Source organism: Palaemon carinicauda, chromosome 26, assembly GCF_036898095.1.
Source record: "Palaemon carinicauda isolate YSFRI2023 chromosome 26, ASM3689809v2, whole genome shotgun sequence".
Lineage (NCBI taxonomy): Eukaryota > Metazoa > Arthropoda > Malacostraca > Decapoda > Palaemonidae > Palaemon > Palaemon carinicauda.
The window spans coordinates 62,226,174-62,236,173 of record NC_090750.1 but is presented as its reverse complement, the minus strand read 5'-3'; positions in this window follow the sequence as shown (position 1 = coordinate 62,236,173).

The window sequence follows — 10,000 nt, the reverse complement described above, 5'->3', positions numbered from 1 at the left end:
TTTCAAGTTTTGCCGTGCAGACTAGTGACTGTGGCAAGCGACTGTGGCTCTCAGTCGCTCATCCCCGCCACAGGCGTGGCGTGGCTTTGTGGCGCCACAGAGTCGCTAGTGTGCTTCCGGCCTATAGGTCTACCTACTAAGTCTTCAGCAGCCACAACCTGGCTCTCCCTGGTCTTGGCTTGATGGAGAGGGAGCTTGTGAGCCGATTATGTGTATATGTCGTTAGTCTCTAGGGCATTGTCCTGCTAGGGTATTGTCACTGTCCATTGCCTCTGCCATTCCTGAGCGGGCTTTATAAATATTCAAATGACATTCATATAAAGGTTTATTAAATCAAACGCAACTGGATACATTAACAATTCACACAAACTTTTATCTATTAAGTTTACTGTTCATATTTCTAAGTATTTCTTCTTCTAATGACGTCATAGAAATTTTGATATATGAAATTCCATGATCTGTTCATTTTGTTGTAGATTGGAGTAGAAATTTAAAATATTGTCCTCATCAAAAATTATTTTCCGTTACACAAATTTAATGAGTCATGGAATAAGAAAGAAAATTTTGGCATTGAGTAACTATCCTAATTTAAAGCTCTTAATTAATTAATTAGTATGATCAATGCAATCACATCTATTCTAAAAAGAGTAACAGGTAATTTTGTGATTGAATGCTGCTAGAAACTGACAACATACGCAATTTGAAAACGAATCTGGTTATGTAAGTGAAACTCATCTTGAATAACATCTTTTAAAAATTATACCTCGGGCAATCTTCCGACCTTTCTGCTTCGCTTCTCAAAACTCTTCCCTTCTTATCTCTTAAAAGCCACAAGAACTCCATTGCTCTTCGGATATTGGACTGAACCGCGTAGACAGAATTTTGGATAAATTTTTTGGTTGAGATTATGATTTCCTGTGATACAGAATGCACCGTCAATTGTTTATTATATAATTTTTTTTTCTATTAGTGCCTGTTGTTTCTATCAGAAAGATATAAGCGATCATATTTTAGGGGTAATGTTTCCCTATGGAAATATCGGTTTTATAATTCAGCGGTCTACGGATTCTTGCATCGGGTTTGAAATATACAGTATACTATTTTTCATACATATGTATATATATACATACATACATACATATGTATGCATATCTATATACATATTTATGTATGCATGTATATATATATATATATATATATATATATATATATATATATATATATATATATACATATATTTACATATATATATATATATATATATATATAAATATAAATATTTACACACATATATATATATATATATATATATATATATATATATATATATATATAGTGTATATGCATACATACATATATATATATATATATATATATATATATATATATATATATATATATATATATATATATATATATGTATATATATATGTATTTATATATATATATATATATATATATATATATATATATATATATATATATGTATATATATATATTATATATGTGTGTGTATGTATACACACACACACATATATATATATATATATATATATATATATATACATATATATATATATATATATATATATATATATATATATATATATATATATATATACATATATATATACATATATATATATATATATATATATATATATATATATATATATATATATATATATATATCCTAATATCATCACCAGAATAAAACACCTGAGCATCGTATCTATATAGCACAAAGTATCACAATTAGTTAAGCTGAATGATGACCTCACGTAAGTCATTATTTAAGAAAGCAACAAAACAAAGTAAACATTTATATATCACCCTTATATACAAGTAAATAACGCCGTCTCATGGATATTAATTTTGCTGAAGTCTTCAACGGAAATTAATAAGTCATCTCTTAGGCAGATAGGCTTTCACTATATTATTATTATTATTATTATTATTATTATTATTATTATTATTATTATTATTATTATTATTATCATTATTATTATTATTACTAGGTAAGCTACAACCCTAGTTGGAAAAGCAAGATGAGCTTATTTATGGGGAGCGTTATTTGATTCTTATTTTGTTGCTTCCTTTTTACGACTTTTGATATCCAGTACGAGTAAAATAATCCTCATCTTGAACAAGGGATGTTGTATGTTGAATGAATAACATAATGTTGCTACTCTTAATCATGATTGTTTAGTTGTGATGTTAATTGATCCTTTACTAAAAAAAGGTGTTGATGACTTTTTTAAGTTTCTTGACTGATGCCTTCAATTAGTTTAAGTTGCCATAACTCAAAAGCGCTTTTTGCAAACACACACACACACACACACACATATATATATATATATATATATATATATATATATATATATATATATATATATATATATATATATATGTAGGATTAAAATAGTCAATGCTGCTATCATCATCTTTATTCGGGAGCTTTTGACATAACTTATGTCATCTTCAGCCTATCTGCAATTATCATATGTAAAATTACTAAAATTAATAAAATCATCCTAAGTACATAGTTAGGAAGATACACTTTCATGAATTGATCAACTAGTTCTAAAATCAACCAATCAAGGAACATAAAACCTTAAAAAAAGACTTATTACACACAACTATATAAAAGACTTAATAACTAATATAACTAGTCACCCGCAGGAGATGATGACCACCCATCCAGACCAGCAACCCATAGACCAAACGGATCAATGGGTCACCGGTAACTGAACAGGTAAGCCCTCATTCAAGCTGGGTTTTGTCTTAAAAATATATAAAGACTCCAAGATTCTCAGCTGGCTGACGTTACTATGTCTGTCCGTAATTTTGAAATTTAAATCTGGTCATGCCATTTCAATCTAATTCAATTTTAAGATTTAGAAAATTTAAACCAAGTGTATTTTCTATAAAATAACTGAATTGAACGCAGGCCTTTTAAGATTAATGACAGACAATATATGATTGTTGTTATGTTGTTATTATTCTTAAATATTTTATTTTTCCTTATTTCTTTTCCTCACTGGGCCATTTTCCCTGTTGGGGCCCCTGGGCTTATAGCATTCTGGTTTTCCAACTAGGGTTGCAGCTTAGCATTTAATAATAATAATAATAATAATAATAATAATAATAATAATAATAATAATAATATCAGGAAAATAATCAAATTTTCCTTTGAAATGGAAGGCTCTATGATGTAAGAATAAAACATACTATGTGGATCACGTTTACAGAGAGAAAGAGAAATTCTTTTGAATATGGAGAACAATAAAAGTATCAGAAAGACTAAAAAATGAGCGGACGCTTGACTTGTTGTGTGTGCAGTTGAGATATATAAATATTTTTTTTAAGTTTAAGGAAAATATATCGGCTGTGAAATGTCAGCGAGTATATGGGGAAGGTGTTACTGGTGGAAAATTGATCTTTCTGTTGGATGAAAATCTTACAAAAATTTTAAGGGATTTTATATAGCAGTTCTCTTGCCTGAGGGTACACTTGGACACACTATTCTATCTTATTTCTGTTTCTATTGTTTTTTCTTTATGTTTTTATAGATTGTATATTAAATATTTATTTTAATGTTATTACTATTATCAAGATATCTTATATTGTTCATTACTTATCTTGGAGTTTATTTATTTCGTTATTTCCTTCTTTAAAAAAAGAATCGTAAAAAGTGTGGATATATATATATATATATATATATATATATACATATATATATATATATATATATATATATATATATATACATATATATATATATATATATATATATATATATATATATATATATATATATATATATATATATATATATATATGTGTGTGTGCGTGTGTGTGTGTGTATATACATATATATATATATATATATATATATATATATATATATATATATATATATATATATATATATGTGTGTGTGTGTGTGTATATATATATATATATATATATATATATATATATATACGTAATTTTGTCCTTTAGATAGGATTCAATTAGAGGGAGAGAGTCTTCCAGTATCTCAGGTAGAGTTTCGTATGAGGATCTCAGCACAATTTTTTTTTTCTTTCTTTATATAACCCTAGGACATCTTGTTGATAGCTACTTACAGGATTACAGGATAACTACAGTAGTGAAAAATAAGTCTTGAGTTATCCAGGTATCAAACAAACGAGATTTGATATCTTATCATAAGGATAACTTTACCTCACCTTGAAAAGGTGTTCAGTTCCATTGGCTGGGATGGAGATTTCTTGGAATTACTCCTATTTTAGGATGTCCTGGAAATGTTCTAATTTTGTCCATTGGTAAAACTCTGGGTCTTTTCTCTCAGGAGTCCCCTCTTTGAAATCGACTTAAGTGGGCGGTGAGTGACCTTTTACTTGGCTTCTATCGATTGCCTGATGTATACAATGCTCATGGGGTTTCTTTTGATGCTGGGAGGAAATGCAACAAATAAAAACACATTTATTGCTGGATTCTAATACGACTGTTTGAGTTTAGTCAATGAAGGAAGAAAATAACGAATGAAAAGAAAGGAAGAAAATGACGAATGAAAAGAAAGAAGAAAATGACGAATGAAAAGGATGGAAAATATTTTCAAATGTAAAATAGAAAAAGAGATTCATTGCTGGATTCTAATACGACTGTTTGAGTATAGTTAATGAAGGAAGAAAATCATTAATGAGATGAAAGAGAAATAGCTTTAAATGTAATATAGAAAATGACATTTATCGTTGTATTTTGATATGACAGTTGGAGTATAGCTAAGGATGGACGCAAATGAAGAATGAAAAGAAGAAAATGACGAATGAAAAGAAAGGAAAATAGCTTTAAATGTCATATAGAAAAACACCTTTATTGCTGAATTTTGATAGGGGTGTTTAAGTATAGTTAATGAAGGAAGAAAATGACGAATGAAAAGACAGGAAAAATAGCTTTAGATGCAACATAGAAGAAGACATCTATTGCTGGATTTTAATATGAGTTTAAGTGTAGGTAATAAAGGAAGAAAATGACGAATGAAAAGAAAGGAAAATAGCTTTAAATGTAATATAGAAAAAAAATTTATTGCTGGATTCTTTATGATAGTTGGAGTATAGTTCATGAAGGAAGAAAATGACAATTGAAAAGAAATGAGGAAAAGGAGGAATGAAAAAAAGGAAGAAAATGAGGAATGAAAAGAAAGGAAAATAGATTCAAATGTAATATAGAAAAGAAATTTATTGCTGGATTTTAATATGAGAGTTTGAGTATAGCTAGGGATGGAAGAAAATGACGAATGAAAAGAAAGGAAGAAATTAACGAATGAAAAGAAAGGAAGAAATTGACGAATGAAAAGAAAGGAAGAAAAGGACGAATGAAAAGAAAGGAAGAAATTGACGAATGGAAAAAAGGAAGAAAATGACGAATGAAAAGAAAGGAAGAAATTGACGAATGAAAAGAAAGGAAGAAAATGACGAATGAAAAGAAAGGAAGAAAAGGACGAATGGAAAAAAAGGAAGAAAATGACGAATGAAAAGAAAGGAAGAAATTGACGAATGAAAAGAAAGGAAGAAAATGAGGAATGAAAAGAAAGGAAAATAACTTTAAATATAATATAGAAAAAGACATGTATTGCTGTATTTTGATATGACAATTTGAGTATAGCTAATTAAGGAAGAAAATTATTAATGACAAAAAAAAAGAGAAATAGCTTCAAATACAATATAGAAGACATATTTATTGCTGGATTTTTTTTGGCAGTTGGAGTATAGCCAAGGAAGGAAAAATATTATCAATGAAAAGGAAGGAAAAAAACTTTATTATAAAGAGAATTTTTGTCTTGTTATAAAGTTTAGCCCTTTTTCAGGGAAAAATTTAAATATAAGATTAATTATTCATTCCAATAAAATTTCATTGAAAATATATAATAAATTTATTAAGAGGGTCTTATCAAAGTTAGTTCATGTTTATTGAATAATGCCTAAATGTTAAATAATGCCTAAATAATGTTGAATAATGCCTAAATAATGTTAAATAATGCCTAAGTAATATTAAATAATGCCTAAATAATGTCTAGGACTCTAGATAATGTTAAATAATGCCTAAACAATGTTAAATAATGTTAAATAATGCCTAAACAATGTTAAAAAATGTTAAATAATGCCTAAACAATGTTAAAAAATGTTAAATAATGCCTAAACAATGTTAAATAATGCCTAAATAATGTTAAATAATCCCTAAATAATGTTGAATAATGATTCAAAATACAAATAAAAATTTTCTCCTTTGCCAAATCATAACTTCGAAATTATTTACAGAATTTGGTATCAGGCTCCTTTGATAAGTAACCATTAAAAAATCTCTCTCTCTCTCTCTCTCTCTCTCTCTCTCTCTCTCTCTCTCTCTCTCTCTCTCTCTCTCTCTCTCTTCCCCAGAAGACTCTTAGTAACTAAATCTCCTTTGGAAGAGTCTTGTTGAATTATTTATTTCCATTAATAATCTATGAACCGGAGTAGAGATGAAGGGTTCCGATAAGGAAGAACAGCCAAGTTACTATTATTATTGTTATTATTATTATTATTATTATTATTATTATTATTGTTATTATTATTATTATTATTATTATTATTATTATTGTTGTTGTTATTGGTATTGTTGTTGTTGTTGTTGTTGTTGTCATTATTATTATTATTATTATTATTATTATTATTATTATTATTATTGTTGTTTTTTTTAATCAATATCATAATCATTGATATTATTATTACTAGCAAAACTACAGCCCTAGTTGCATTATACTAGCAGGTTGTTACTTAAACCCCACAAAAAATATGGACAAATATATGAAAATATCTCATTATAGAGGAAAAACTCTTTTAACATTCTTACTTACTCATGGAGAGATACAAACAGACCCCGGCGGATGATCATCGCTATTCTATCGACACATCAATAAGAATTGTGGATAATGAGGACAGAAATTACTGCATCTTCCTTTGTTCGTCCTTTGACGTCGTAGGGCGGATGCTATCTACAATATATTTCCACAGACAAAACACAAAATACATCATGTGACAGCTATCCGAGCATGATACTGGTTATTAATGTAGATTGAATCATGTCTCATCCTTTACAATTGGAGATTTTTACAAAAAAAAAAAAAAAAAAAAAAAAAAAAAAAAAAAAAAAAAAAAAAAAAAAAAAAAAAAAAAAGGACTGTCCGGAAAGGTTGTCGAATCATGTGAATGATATCTTTGAAGGCTTCATAAAACATTTCAGAAACTGTATTGTCTTTTATTTTACAAAAAAATAACCTTCTGTTACGTTCACAATTGGGGATAAAAAAAAAAAAAAAAAAAAGGACCGTCCAGAAAGGATGTAGAATCCTATGAATAATATCCTTGAAGGCTTCATAAAACTCTTAAGAAACTGTATTGTCTTTTATTTTACAAAAAACCTGCTGTTACATTCACAATTGAAAAAAAAAAAAAATTACACAGGACTTTCCACAAAGTATGCAGAATCCTATGAATGATATCCTTGAAGACTTCATAATACATTTTAGAAACTATATTGTCTTTTATTTTACCAAAAAAAAAAAAAAAAAAACTGCTGTTACATTCACAATTGGGCATTAAAAGAAAAAAGAATTCATTGGATTCTCTAGAAAGGATGTAGAATCCTATGAATGGTATCTTTGAAGGCTTCATAAAACATTTTGAAAACTGTATCGTCTTTTATTTTACAAAAAAAAAAAAAAAAAAAAAAAAAAAAAAAAAAAAAAAAAAAAAAAAAAAATTGTTATTCGGGGATAATTATTCACTATGTACAGATAAAACATTTATGGAGATATGCAATCATTAATATTTCTGAAAATTCAGTCAAGGTTTTAATATGTTACTCAATAATGTTAAAGACATATTTCTGATATTTAAAAATTAGATATTTTCAAATAAGGCCGAAAAATCGTAAGGAAATAGATGTTCTGTGTATTTGAAATCTTAATCAAATGTTGTTAGAGTAAAGTCAAAGAAAGGTCATATTTGAACAAAAGAAAATTCATAAAAAATTTTTCTTTAGTAATGAAATGATAAATGAACAAAACTCTGTACTGAAAATATAAAAATGTTTATTACTGGAGTAACCAAGGAATCTTTACTCAAGGGTTAAAAAAAAAAATCATACTTGAACAAAAGCAAATTCATAAATTGTTTTTTTTTTAATAATGAAATGATAAATAAACAAAACTCTGTACTGAAAATATGAAAATGTTTATTATTGGAGTAACCCAGGAATCTTTACTCAAGAGTTCAAGGAAGAGAATTAATATTCACTTGAATAAATACGAAAATACATTGCGCGAAAATCATAGTCCTGAGGTTGATCAAATTACTTACGCAAATACGGATATATTTACGTAAAGTTGCTTGTTATTATTTTCCTACACTTGAAAAAAACCGTAATTTTAATCAGAAATTCTCCGTAAAGATATACTGCTCTCAGCCGTATTTCAGTAAAATACAGGCGACCTTAATTTTTACCTTTGTTATTATCTTTTACAGGTTGGTGATCGTCATACCGCTCTAGGTCAACAAGGCGTAAGCGGTAACGTCCCTGACTGGTGATTTCCAGACTGGGGTTCGAGTCCCTCTCCAACTCTTTAGTTCCTTTGGTCGCTGCAACCTCACTATTCTTGTGAGCTAAGGATAAGGTGTTTGGGGGAGCCTATAGGTCTATCTGCCGAGTCATCAGCAGCCATTGCTTGGCCATCCTTGGTCCTAGCTTGGGTGGAGAGGGGGCTTGGGCACTAATCATATGTATACATGGTCAGCCTCTAGTGCATTGTCCTGCTGGATAGAGGAATGTCATTGTCCCTTGCATTCATGAGCGGCCTTTAAAACTTTAAATATATCCGTTTTTAAAACGGTAAATGTTAGACAATATCTATTCCAGGATTCTTTAGTTTTTACGACAAATTTTTAACAATGTAAGAGTTTGCGGAAGGAAATTAATATTCCCTTCAATAAATATGAAACTAAATCGTATATTGCTGAGTGATCAAGTTTTTTTTTTTTTTTTTTTTCATTGGAGAATACAGAAAATCGGGCGAAAGGGTTTTGAAAGTGGTAAGTAATAATCGGGTTAGACTGGCCGAAAAGAAATATGGCAGATGAAAAGATCCGGATAAAAATCGGAAAACGATATCGTCTATTTTCTCGTGGTATACTTAGTTCCAAAAACTTTTTGGGAATGAAAAGTCATCATATTAAGTTTTTTTTTCTCACGTGAAATGTAAAATAGATAAAAGTGATATAAACAATGGATTTGTATATATATATATATATATATATATATATATATATATATATATATATATATATATATATATATATATATATATATATGTATATATACACATATATGATATATATTTAAAAAAGGTAAACAAATCTATAACCAGCCACATAAAGAAAAAACTCTATAATTCAATATCATATTTTGACCCAGAGATAAAAGATGTATTTTCAAAACATATCAACTTTCTAATTTTGGATGTTTTGTGACAATATATAAAAGATCTTGGAATCCAAATTCTAACAATTTTGAATGAAAGTTTATCTATATTAACTGAATTAATCGAATTAATCAGAATTCAGGCAAATATAATTTTCCTTTTTTTTTAGATATAAAATGCCTACGTAAATATACATTTTTACATCATTTGTAGAACAATTAATTGAAAAGCTCATTACAATAGTTTTCCAAGGTGATTTGATGAATAATGCAATGATATGAAAAAGAATTGATCTAATAATTCTTTTGAATATTATTTCAACCAATAACTTATTAGTGGTTCGTTTTTTCAAAATAATTTTATACCTTTAAAGGTTTAAAGGTTTAAAAGCCACTCATGAACAGCAGAGGCAAGGGCCAGTGACATTGCCCTATCAAGCAGGACAATGTCCTAGAGACTGACAATATATACATATGATCA